Here is a 13,987-nt window from a genome sequence, read left to right on the forward strand (position 1 = left end):
TCTACAGTGTTGTTGTTGTCCGCAATTGTATGGCAATGTGCATTATCATTGTACTGTACACTCCACTCCCTCCCCTCCTTCATAACAGAGGGACTTTGGCACATTTCTTTCCTTTGACGTTAGTCACATCCCCACCCCACCTATCCATTAATCACTACAGTCAACAACCTAACATGACCCACATTGTGACTGGGCTGACTCAATCTCTCCATGAAATCAGGGATTACCATTTGCCACTCAGTGAAATAGGATCGGTTTTCCCATTGCTCCTCTGACCCCGTTCACCACTGCTCCCCAGAGAGCCAAGGAGCCACAGGCCACAGAGCCTTCAGACATTTGTCACCCGCTGGCCACACACTGTAATCGCTGGTACTGCGATTAAAGAACCCAGACCAGTCCTACCTAGTCCTAGTCATTCCTTTGCAATGCAGTGACCCGTGTTGAATGTCACATCCAGCTGCAAGTCAGAACCTTCATGACCAGCCAATCAGAGTTTATATTATTATACAAAGAATTCCCTGATTGATTTATTCTGAGTGTGTGTGCTATTCACAAATATTGGTAGACAATTCCCTCTCCATTTTTCTAACCTAACATTTCAGTGAGGAAATGTTCAACAACATTAACATTCATGTTAACAATTGATACACTGATACTCAGTAGCAAAAGATAACGTCAGCCATCTACTCTGGCTCAAACACAGTTGCTAAAGCACTGATAGGCCTACTAATTTGGTCCCTGGCAATGAATATCAACACCATCCTTTGCAAACGCTATCCACTTATTTGTTTACACGTGTCTTTAAGCCTGTATCTAATGACAGAGAGTAAACTCGTAGCAATATCTTGAAGACAGTTCCAATTATCATATGTTGGATGACTGCATTGGAAAGTAATTAGCTCGAGTTACAAGCCCCTCGAGACACGAGGAAGAGAAGAGAGAATCTGTTCTCCGCATATGCATTGTAAACTCTCATTTTGTAATTTTATCTTTGAAGAATCCCACTCTTTTCAAATGGTTTCAATTCTGGATTTAGACTTAGGTTTAGACTCAAAGGGTTCTCATTTGTAATGTGCTCCCTTCCCCTCCCAAAATCAACTGTTGGTTGGGTCACACTTTATTTGGATAGTCTGGATAGTCCACCTGCAGATCTACAGATGGTCATACAACCAACAAACTATCTGTTGATAAGCAACTGCTTGCTAAAGTTACATTTAGGGTTAGAATAAGGGTTAGGGCTATAATTCAGTTTAGGATAAGGAATAAGGTTAGGGTTAAAGCTGGGGTTAGCAGATAGTTGAAATGTTACTGATAGTCTGTAGAGCATCTACAGATGGACTATCCAAATAAAGTGTTACCGTAGGTTACAAATGATATTCCATTCAAATAGTCTATTCATGCTGTCTGAGAAGCAGCTCATCGTGCAAAGTGGATTTCCATTCTCGCTTACTACAAAAAAAATGTGGATATTTGTAAGGAATTATAGAAAGTAAAAATCCCTCTCATTCATAGCTTATTGGTCTCTGGGGTGTTTTCAGCCGGCACGGTACAGACCACGATCACCATTATATTGCATTTTGTAACCTACAGCTCGATTGTAAGCAATATTATAACTGTAAATCAATGCAAGCAAAGTCTATATGATGGACTTGCGATAGCACATACTAAAGAATCAAAACCTTGTCTGGTGAATTAGTTTCGGGTCAATGAAGAATGAATGTACACCAGAACAAAACCGGCCAGGTCCCCCGTGATACAAGTCAGTATTCAACATCCATCCATGTCTGAGGACTTTGGGAAATGACGTGGAAACTGGCCACAAGGGGAAAGAGTGAGTGCTGTTACCTTCAAGTAGGTTTCGATTTTGCTAGGGTGTTGTGGATGTGGATGGGCGTAAGCGTCGGCAAGGGTTGCATGTTCGAATCCAGCGATAGAACATTTGTATTTGTTAAAATTTCGCACTTAATGCCTAAACTCAACCTTAAACACTTCGAAATTTGCCGTTTGGAAGAACATCCAAATTTGATGTTTGAGAAACATGGATGAACGTTGCAGCCCAAATATTGTTCTGTCAAAAAAGCTGGGATACAGTCTATTCAAATGTCTTATTCAACGTCACACTGTTACAAGACATAACATGAGAATAACAAACAATCCAAGAACACAAGGAACATGATGAAGCAACAAACGGTTACACTAAACGTTCCAGCCCTAGGGATGTGCTCTCTCTCGCTCTGTGTGTGGGTGGATCTGGACAAAACCCACCTTTATGTTTCTCTGTGATAACGCCATGGTGACAGAAGTGGCCGTGGGGTCACACTGGAATAGAGTGACCTAGGGGTCAAGAAGACGATATGACGCATGGCCAGCCAAGCCAGGCCGTGGTGAGTTCTAATCAGCTGTACACACTGGACACACTGGATAGTAGGCAGTAAGGCCGTATTCATATCAGATACAATGGCTTTCCTCTGTCCTTTGTTATAACACAGCACACACATGCAGGCAAGCACATACAGACGCATGCACGGACACAGGCAATCACCAGTCACGACAAGGCCCACGTAAGATGAGCAGGTGGGAGTACATTATCTCAAGTGAGATAGATTTTGTTCTCACCATCCATCGCCCCGCGCTACTGTGCGAGACTGATCAAAACCATATCGCCAGTCAGGCGGCAGCAGCTAGTATGTGCGTGGGTGGCTGACTTACACAAGCCAGCTCTGCCCGATAACCTACACAGGCCACTCCAGAGGCAAGCTCATTGAGTTGGTGAGATCTGCCGAGTTCAAACCCGGAGTGAAATAGTAGTGCATATAGGAGTGCAGCTTGCAAATCTGTTCCGTATTCATATGCTGTATGTGACAGACCGGGATGTGAAGGTCTGGGAGATGAAGGCTCTTTTCTCTCGTTGGTTGTAAAGTTAAGTCATTAGTGCAGTGTGTGTCTGGAAAAGCAGAACGTAGCTACAGGTTGTGCTGAATGGTACAGCAGTGAGCTGTGTCGGGAGCATTTTGGGCCTGATGGACACAGCCAGGAAGTGTGTGTTGGTCGCCCAAGACGCATCACAAAGACAGAAGAGACGGGAGAATGAGGTGCAGAGTGAGTGAGTGAGTGAGTGAGTGAGTGAGTGAGTGAGTGAGTGAATGAGTGAGTGAGAGAAACAATGGCTTCTTTTCAACAGAAAATCTGGCCTTGTGAGGCACTCAGTGTGTGTGTGTGTGTGTGTGTGTGTGTGTGTGGTGTGTGTGTGCGCACTTGTGCGTGTGCAAGTGTGTGTGTATCATTGCCGGAGAACAGGACTGTTGAGTAGGAGAGGGGTGGGTGTAGAAGTGGCTCATCTTAACTCCTACCCCCTGGCTCTACAGGCAGATTCACAACCAACACACCACCAAGCCTTTTCTCTGACTCGCCATTCTGCTTCACAACCAATCACATACAACTGATTTCTCTGGAAGATAACAAATGATGAATTGCAGCTCCAGGCTTTTTGTCTTTACTATGGAATGAGAGGTATGGATTGCATACTATCTGCAGAGAATGAGATAGGGGCCACACATACAGCATTATGGAGCTATCAAGCATATTCTATGAGCACAATCAAAAAAACACAATCATAGAATGACAGAATTAAAAGGAACAACCACAATGGCATGATGACACCAACTTGTGTGCTATGACAAAAGTAACGTTCTCAACTGATCTGCTACCACTGTGATTTAAAGTGGAACTGACAAAATATGACACCATAGAACGTGGATGACATATAGTAAGGCATTTGTGAAAATTCTATAGCAACAGCTGGAAAGCTTCAGTGCGTTGGGTCAATTAATAGACACTGCAGTAAATAAAACCAAATAAAAACGTCTGTCCTGTCCAGCACTGGAGTGTGCGCAGACCGGTACGCCATAGCCAATCAGAGCTCCAGTTGGCCTATACGCACATAAGCCACACACGGGCCTGCCATCATTCGCTTTTAACTGGACTGTGTGTTTACAGGCAGCAGTGCGACTTTAGAGCATGAGAACGCATTCGCCAAAAAATACACCTTAATGCATTTCTGCAAATACCACGGAAGTCCTCTTACATTTGGGAACTTCACAATCCTATTGATCAAACAACCATGAAAATGTAGGCTCTCTTCCCCTCAGTTGCCAATGCATATCATCAACAACTAATGCTAGCCAGAGCGGGATGAGCTCAAATCTAACGAGGGAACATCGGATAAACCCTCTCAAACTTGTTCAACTAGTTGGCAGTCAAAATTCCACTGATAAACAACGGGGAATAGTAGCCTGCACGTCCTTCTGCAGCTTGCCTGTCGATGCATGTTTGTCCCGACCCACGTTTAGACAATTGAATGGGAACTTGCCTGCACGCCCAACAAATTTGATTGGCAACTAAGAGATATGCTAACTGTGGATAACACTCGTTCAAGTTCAGCATTGCTAGCTAGCAAAGCGATTCACATTCCTTGCTAGTTCACCAAATGAAACCGGCAGCATCTATAGCTGTAGCCAACGGAAAACGATATGAGGTGGAACAGTTGGTCACTCACCTACCCCTCCAATGACATCCTCCCAGCAGCTAGCTAACGGTAGGCTCCTTGTTTTTAGTTTGCTAAGTAAATAGACGGCTACATAAATATACTGAACAAAAATGTAAACGCAACATTTTCAAAGATTTTACTGAGTTACAGTTTATATAAGGAAATCAGTCAATTGAAATAAATTCATTAGGCCCTAATCTATGGATTTCACATGTCTGGGAATACAGATATGCATCTGTTGGTAACAGATACCTTAAATAATCTGGTGTGACCACTATTCGATTCCTGCAGCACGACACATCTCCTTCATATAGAGTTGATCAGGCTGTTGATTGTGGCCTGTGGAATGTTGTCCCACTCCTCTTCAATGGCTGTGTGAAGTTACTGGATATTAGCCGGAACTGGAACACGCTGTTGTACTCGTCAATTCAACCATCTCAAACATGCTCAATGGGTGACATGTCTGGTGACTATGTAGGCCATGGAAGAACTGGGGACATTTTCAGCTTCCGGGAATTGTGTACAGATCCTTGCGATATTATCATTCTGAAACATGAGGTGATTGCGACGGATGAACAGCACGACAATGGGCCGGATCTCGCCACGGTATCTCAAATTGCCATCGATAAAATGCAATTGTGATCGTTGTCTGTAGTTTATGCATGCCCATGCCATAACCACACCGCCACCATGGGGCACTCTGTTCACAGCGTTGTCATCAGCAAACCGCTCGCCCACATAACGCCATACTGCTGTGTTTGTGTGGCAGGTGTTTGTGTGGCAGCCAAATTCTCTAAAACGACGTTGGAGGCAGTTTATGCTAGAGAAATTAACGTTCAGTTATCTGGAAACTGCTCTGGTGGATATTGCTGCAGTCAGCATGCCAATTGCACGCTCCCTCAACTTGACATCGGTGGCATTGTGTTATGTGACAAAATTTGATGTGCAAATTTTAGTGGCCTTTTATTGTCCCCAGCACAAGGTGCACCTGTGTAATGATCATGCTGTTTAATCAGCTTCTTTAAATGCCACAACTGTCAGGTGGATGGATTATCTTGGCAAATGAGAAATGTTCACTAATAGGGATGTAAACAAATGTGTGCACAAAATTTGAGAGAAATAAGCTTTTTGTTCGCATGGAACATTTCTGGGATCTTTTATTTCAGCTCATGAAACATGGGACCAACACTTTACATTATACTTTATATTTTTGTTCAGTGTAGATACGCTAGCCCAGGGCTGTCAATCTCAAACAGCACACGGACCATCTTAAAAAAAAATATGAATTCTCGGGTCAGACAATTTTTTCCCCCCCAACTGCTACCCAAACTGGCCATTGTTTTATTAAGAAAATACGGCCCTTTATAATGTCCACTTATGTACATAGGATGCTGTATATATCATTTTAACATATTAAAGAAAATATTTGTCCAACCTTTACTGCTATGCTTGCAGAGGTGCATAATATGCTGCAACCCTTACTCATTCAAGGTTATTTATTTGTATTATTCTACATTGTAGAATAATTGTGAAGACAAACTATGAAATCATGTAGTAACCAAAAAAAGTGTTAAACAAATCAAAATATATTTTATATTTGAGGTTCTTTAAAGTTGCCACCCTTTGCCTTGATGACAGCTTTGCACACTCTAGGCATTCTCTCAACCAGCTTCATGAGGTAGTCACCTGGAATGTATTGCAATTAACAGGTGTGCCTTGTTAAAAGTGAATTTGTGGAATTTCTTTCCTTCTTAATGCGTTTGAGCCAAACAGTTGTGTTGTGACAAGGAAGAGGAGTATACAGAAGATAGCCCTATTTGGTAAAAGAGTAAGTCCATATTATGGCAAGAACAGCTCAAATAAGCAAAGAGAAATTACTGTCCATCATTACATTTACATTACATTTTAGTCATTTAGCAGACACTCTTATCCAGAGCGACTTACAGTAGTGAATGCATACATTTCATACATTTTTTTCTCCGTACTGGGGGACCATCATTATTTTAAGACATGACATACGGAACATTTCAAGAACTGAACGTTTCTTCAAGTGCAGTCGCAAAAAACATCGAGCTCTATGATGAAACTGTCTCTCATGAGGAACACCACAGGAATGGAAGACCCAGAGTTACCTCTGCTGCAGAGGATAAGTTCATTAGAGGTAGCAACCTCAGAAATTGCAGCCCAAATAAATGCTTCACAGAGTTCAAGTAAGAGATATATCTCAACATCAACTGCTCAGAGGAAACTGTGTGAATCAGGCTTTCATGGTCGAATTTCTGCAAAGAAACCACTCCTAAAGGACACCAATAATAAGAAGACACTTGCTTGGGCCAAGAAACACGAGCAATGGACATTAGACCGGTAGAAATTTGTCCTTTGGTCTGGATTTCAAATTGGAGATTTTAGGTTCCAACCGCCGTGTCTTTGTGAGATGCGGTGTGGGTGAATGGATGATCTCCGCATGTGTAGTTCCCACAGTGAAGCATAGAGGAGGAGGTGTGATGGTGCTTTGCTGGTGACACTGTCTGATTTATTTAGAATTCAAGGCACACTTAACCAGCATGGCTTCCACTGCATTCTGCAGTGATATGCAGTCACATCTGGTTTGGGCTTAGTGGGACTATCACTGTTTTTCAACAGGACAATGACCCAACACAGGCTGTGTAAGGGCTATTTTACCAAGGAGAGTGATGAGTGCTGCATCAGGTGACCTGGCCTCCACAATCCCCCGACCTCAACCAAATTGAGATGGTTTGGGATGAGTCAGACCGCAGAGTGATGGAAAAGCAGCCAACAAGTGCTCAGCATATGTGGGAACTCTCAAGACTGTTGGAAAAGCATTCCAGGTGAAGCTGGTTGAGAGAATGCCAAGAGTGTGCAAAGCTGTCAAAGGCAACGGGGTAGCTATTTGAAGAATCTCAAATAAAATGTATTTTGATTTGTTTAACACTTTTTTGCTTACTACATGATTCCATATGTGCTATCAGTTTTGAGGTCTTCACTATTATTCTAAAATGTAGAAAATAGTTAAAATAAAGAAAAACCCTTGAATGAGTAGGTGTTCTAAAACCTTTGACCGGTAGTGAATATATATCTTTTGCGCTGTATGGATCACCGGTGCGGTTGAATGCAGCATTGCTGTAAGGTGCACTCAAAATATATTATGCTACTGCTCAAATGTTGCGGTAATAGGCCTAGATGTTTCTGTTTTACATGGTGTTTGTTGCAGGTTTAGTTTTTTGGTTATAAATGGTCAGGCTTTAAAAACCGACTGCAACATTTTAGTAGCCTAGCTCAGACTGTGGCATGTGTCTGTACGCTTTCTCTCCGCTGTTACCGGGACACACGGAAGCAGCGCAATTGAAGTTGAATTCAACAATGTGAGCGCATCTGTCTGTACTTCGTTAAAGTAGCTGACTCAAATGTTGACTCGTTTATACTCACTTCTGTGTCCTATTCGGCACATGGGCCTTGTGTTTGACACATGTGCAATAGCCTATTAGCCACGTTATGACTGACTTGTGATCATTACCCTTGCTAGTTTGATTGTATTGACATTCCCAGCCTTAGTTATAGTTGTCCGTTTTGAAACTGTAACTGCATTCTGAATGGGTTGTGGCAGCAAACAATGTACAAGGCCAGCTGAGATTTACAACCTGACAGCAATATTTTTGGACTACCAAGAAATGTATTGGTAGTCCAAAATGATGACCTGGCGGCAGGTAGCCTAGTGGTTAAAGCGTTGGACTAGTAACCAAAAGGTTGCAAGATCGAATCCCAAAGCTGACAAGGTAAAAATCTGTTAACGGCTGTTAACCCACTGTTCCTAGGGCATCATTGAAAATAAGAATTTGTTCGTAACTGACTTGCCTAGTTAAATAAAGGTAAAATAAAAAAATTGGTGAGTTATGAATCATGCATTGAACTGCATCCATCTATTCTGCCAACAATGCCTTACTGTAATTCATGGAATTTTGAGTAAAATATAATCCATTTTTAAAACCTCTTAAAAAGTTGGTTTTGAAGCATAAACTGGGAATTTTATGTTTTTGACTGATATTATGATTGTCTGTTTGTTTCGTATCCGGAATGTAGTTAACACTGTCAGTTCTACTTTAATGAGATGTACACAAACAGACACCATTTTGTTATAACACAACACCTAACACATAGCAACCACTGCCCTTCGCTCCCTTATTATCTAATAAGTGAAAACCTCGCATGGCACTATGATTTGCGATTGTGGCAGAGACAGTGGAGACATTTTTTTACAGTACATTGTGCAACACTCAGCCACAAATAGAGAGACAGCAGCACAGCGTCTACAGATGTAGGGTCTTAATTTGAACCAGTTTGCTTCAGCAGGAAAATAATCCTACAGCAACAGGAAATGTGAAATATTATGTGGAATATAATGAATGGACTTTTTTTTTATAGGGGTTGATACATTTTTAGGGCAAATGAAGTCTGACAATATTAACTGGAAATTACAAACTTTAGAAGCCTTTTTAAACCTCCAATACACTACAAGTTTGCACTTCCTGTTGTGCAGGGAAATGTTCAGCAACAAGAGTGATCAAATTAAGATCTTACATCTGTAGGCACCTTGCCATCTTCCATCATCACCTTAATAAGGCAATGGGTTTGAGACACATAATATTATGGGTTTGTTATATGCAAGAAAATGGGTTTGAGTCAAATTAAATTAGTTACATTTGTCACTTGCGCCGAATACAAGAGTTGTAGACTTTACAGTGAAATGCTTACTTACGAGCCCTTTCCCAACAATGCAGAAATATAAAATAGTAACACAAAATAACAATAATAAGACTATATACAAGGAGTAATGGTACTGAGTCAATGTGCAGGGTTACGAGGTAGTTGAGGTAATATGTACATGTAGGTATGGGTAAGAGTGACTAGGCAATCAGGATAGATAATAAACAGAGTAGCAGCAGCAGCATATGAAGAGTGAAAGTGTGTCTGTGTGAGTGGTGTCAATATCCATATGTGTGTGTTAGGTGAGTGTATGAAGTGTGTATGTTGGGAGAGTCAGTGTAGTGTGTGTGGGTAGAGTCCAGTGGGTGTGCATAGAGCTGGTGCAAGAGAGTCAGTGCAAATAAAAGGGGTCAATGCAAATAGTCAGGGTGGCCATTTGATTAACTGTTCAGAAGTCTTATGGCTTGGGGGTAGAAAGAAGCTGTTCAGGAGCCTTTTGGTACCAGACTTGGCGCTCCAGTACCGATTGCTGCGTGGAAACAGATGGAGCAGTCTATGACTTCAGTGGCTGGAGTCATAGACACATTTTTGGGTCCTTCCTCTGACACCACCTGGTACAGAGGTCCTGGATAGCAGGGAGCTCGGCCCCAGTGTTGTACATGGCTGTGCATCAATATCCGCAACGTTGTGCACAATATTTTACTGAATGTTTTTGGAATGTTATTATCCTAATGTTATATAAAAACCCTAGCTTATGTACCAGTTTGCTGGGATGGCAATGTAAGATCATGGTTTTGAGCATCATGTAAGTAGCTGCGTCTACCAGCCCGTCAGCCGTACCCAAGCTAATGCCTTGGCTTTAGCTTAAAGGGCTAACACATCTTTCCTGTGCACCAGTGACCCGGATTCAAACCCAGTCAGTCACATTTAGATTAGCCAGGGCCAAACGGTAGAATAATGACTTCTGGTGCGGGGACTAGAGAGACAGAGAATATCTGATGTGTTTCCTTGAAGGCTGCACAATAGTAGCCTTGTAAGTACCAGACTGATTACTGCTGAATGTAAGCTCGCGAGACTTCCAGATGGTTGTACGATGTTAGCACAATGGAGTCTAAAACAAAACATATGGATGAAGGCCATTTATCTTTGGACTCTTCCTGGAAGTGCTCTATTGCCATTAGTTCCTAGGACTGGCCCTCTGCCTCTTATTAAACCAATATCAAAGAAGCTCATTAAGAAGTCTAATTGGGGTATTACTGAGACACTTGACTTAAGGGAGTGAAAGAGAACAATAGGTTTGCATCTATACATATGGACCAGCACATCTCCTGACCATTTCTTATCAAAGTGTCAAATCTCCCAAAAAGGACAGGTCATATAAAAATGACAAATGATTCAACAAAAACAACAAACTTAAAAATCAACTAAGGTTTAGTGTATCTCCTAACAAATGTTTAGGAATCATATTGAAGTTCAATACATTTCAATGGCTCACACAATATGCTTTATGAAATATACCCTCTATTAATCTTCCTCGAGGGCAAAAACGTTGATCTCGTGTGTGTCAGAGTAATTGACCTTTTCAAGTCTGTATGTACCAGAAGGGCATTTGAACACAGTGACGCCTTGGTTGGTCAGACTGAACGAGTTTAATTGACTCTTGGCCCTGTGCTTGTTATATCGTTCTGGTGTTCGGCAGCAGAGCCCACGCACGTCCCTGAAAGCCCGGCGGTATCTGACGTACTCAGGGGATGTGGGAAAAGGTAGAAGGTTGGGTAAGGGCTCCCCAGAGAGAGGGAGGGAGGGATAACATCCAATCAAACCTGCATTGCAGTATTTAGGCTACACAGTTATTTTCCCCATGATACTGTAACATCACAGTATGACTTTGGGTACTGTAAAACTCAGCGACCACACAACCCAGATTATTGTGAAACAGACACAAATTACTTATTGCAGGCTGTCACGTTGTATGAAGGATTGAAGACAGGCGCAGGAATACGTAATAGGGGGTTTTAATACTCCACACAAAAATACAACATGCCATGAAAGGCACGGGGCCGAAGCCCAAAACAAACACGTATTTGTTGTCCTGAATCTGCGCAACTCTGCCAGGACCTAGGATCAAGTGAGACACTAAAGTGTTTTAGTACTATATCTCTTGACACAATGATGAAAATAATCATGGCCTCTAAAACTTCAAGCTGCATACTGGACCCTATTCCAACTAAACTACTTAAAGAGCTGCTTCCTGTGCTTGGCCCTCCTATGTTGAACATAATAAACGGCTCTCTATCCACCAGATGTGTACCAAACTCACTAAAAGTGGCAGTAATAAAGCCTCTCTTGAAAAAGCCAAACCTTGACCCAGAAAATATTAAAAAAACTATCGGCCTATATCGAATCTTCCATTCCTCAACATTTTTTGAAAAAGCTGTTGCGCAGCAACTCACTGCCTTCCTGAAGACAAACAATGTATACGAAATGCTTCAGTCTGGTTTTAGAGCCCATCATAGCACTGAGACTGCACTTGTGAAGGTGGTAAATGACCTTTTAATGGCGTCAGACTGAGGCTCTGCATCTGTCCTCGTGCTCCTAGACCTTAGTGCTGCGTTTGATACCATCGATCACCACATTCTTTTGGAGAGATTGGAAACCCAAATTGGTCTACACGGACAAGTTCTGGCCTGGTTTAGATCTTATCTGTCGGAAAGATATCAGTTTGTCTCTGTGAATGGTTTGTCCTCTGACAAATCAACTGTACATTTCGGTGTTCCTCAAGGTTCCGTTTTAGGACCACTATTGTTTTCACTATATATTTTACCTCTTGGGGATGTCATTTGAAAACATGTTAACTTTCACTGCTATGCGGATGACACACAGCTGTACATTTCAATTAAACATGGTGAAGCCCAAAAATTGCCCTCGCTAGAAGCCTGTGTTTCAGACATAAGGAAGTGGATGGCTGCAAACGTTCTACTTTTAAACTCAGACAAAACAGAGATGCTTGTTCTAGGTCCCAAGAAACAAAGAGATCTTCTGTTGAATCTGACAATTAATCTTGATGGTTGTACAGTCAGCTCAAATAAAACTGAAGGACCTCGGCGTTACTCTGGACCCTGATCTCTCTTTTGACGAACATATCAAGACTGTTTGGAAGTGTACTTCACCAGACTGCCAAGAACCTTGCCCTCATCCAGGCCAAGGTGGTGAGACATGGTAATGATGACACCATACGCCTTGTTGATCTCTGCACCAGACAGGATGCTCTTGCCAGCGTACTTGGGGTCCAACATGTACGCTGCGATGTGTATGGGCTTCAGGCAGAAGTCTTAACGCTTTTTGATGTATTTCAGAACTGCAGTTTCCTCTGCTTGGAGCAACAGTGAAGTGGGCAGGGCAGTATGGATTTCTTCTCTTACATCCAGCAAATTAGTAGATAAAGCATGATTGGTTGGAGGGCTGTATGCTGGGTGAAGAACATTCAGAAATCTCTTCCAATACACATTGCCTGTGAGCATCCGAGGTGAACCAGTTGCAATCACAGCTCGAGCAAGACATTCATCAGCATTACTCTGACTACGTTCCTCCATTGAGTCCAAAAAAAATTCTGATCCCAGGAGGACCATGAGCTGTTGCTATCGATAAGGTGTCTGATTCATCATTTTGTTGTGAGCGCTGAGGGAACTTTATACACTTGGCCAAATTATTCTGCATCTTTGCTGCATTCTTCACATATGATTTGGCACAGTATTTGCAAATGTACACAGCTTTTCCTTCTACATTAGCTGCAGTGAAATGTCTCCACACATCAGATTTTTTCACATCAGGCATTTTCCTGTAAAGATTAGAAAAAAAGAGTAAAAATAACAATTCCAAGTACAGATAAATAGTTAAGCAATTAGATTAAACAACTCCTTTGTAAGATAAATATTTTAAAATGAAACATGTTTGGAAACAGGTGAATTAACATTCCTCAGTTAGCAGGCTCAAGCAAGCTAAAACCCACATGGTAGCAAAAACTAACTAGCAGAAATTGTTAACAAGTTAGAAATGATTTAAACATACTTTCCTGTAGGCTACTCTTTACTAGTTAACAAAAAATCATGTATGTCATTAAAATATATTCACCTCACACAGTATTGTAATTAAAACCTACCAGAAAGCATGTAGTCCTTGGCTCAGAGAGTGTAGTAGCGTGGGCTCAATTGCATCTCATTAGTGTGCAAGATCTTGGGAATCAGCTGTATATGTGATGGAAGAGTACACTGCACATGTGATGGAAGAATGCACTGTGCATGCAGAGGGTTTGAATACCATTGAATTGGGGATAGTTTAACCACAATTGCCTTGTGTATCCCACAAAAAAGGTTCACTGTTATAAGCTAACTTTTTTGAATGAATTTAAGCTAAATTCCCCAAATTCCAGGGCTTAACTTCCCATGGAAAATTTCGGGAAAAATTCCGGAAATTTACCAAAAAGTTTCCGACCCTTTGTAACCCTACCCGTAATAACAATACATGGGACGAGACCCGTAATAACAAGTGCACAATACATGCAGCACGAAAGCTGAAATAACAACGCACAGGTACTCAGACCAATGGACATGGGAACAATAACCAACAAGACAATGGTGAACAGAGGGCATATATATATATATATATATATATATATATATATATATATATATATATATATATATAACACACACACACAAT

The 13,987-nt window shown here is 41.7% G+C and overlaps 1 protein-coding gene across 6 annotated transcripts in view; it reads right to left on the minus strand.

Annotated features, from left to right (window-relative positions):
* The window catches only part of LOC106608629 (serine/threonine-protein phosphatase 2B catalytic subunit alpha isoform), a 138,687-nt gene that overhangs the window by 56,263 nt on the left and 68,437 nt on the right, over positions 1-13,987 (minus strand). The gene's annotated exons all lie outside the window — the stretch shown is intronic.

Source organism: Salmo salar, chromosome ssa07 (assembly GCF_905237065.1).
Source record: "Salmo salar chromosome ssa07, Ssal_v3.1, whole genome shotgun sequence".
Lineage (NCBI taxonomy): Eukaryota > Metazoa > Chordata > Actinopteri > Salmoniformes > Salmonidae > Salmo > Salmo salar.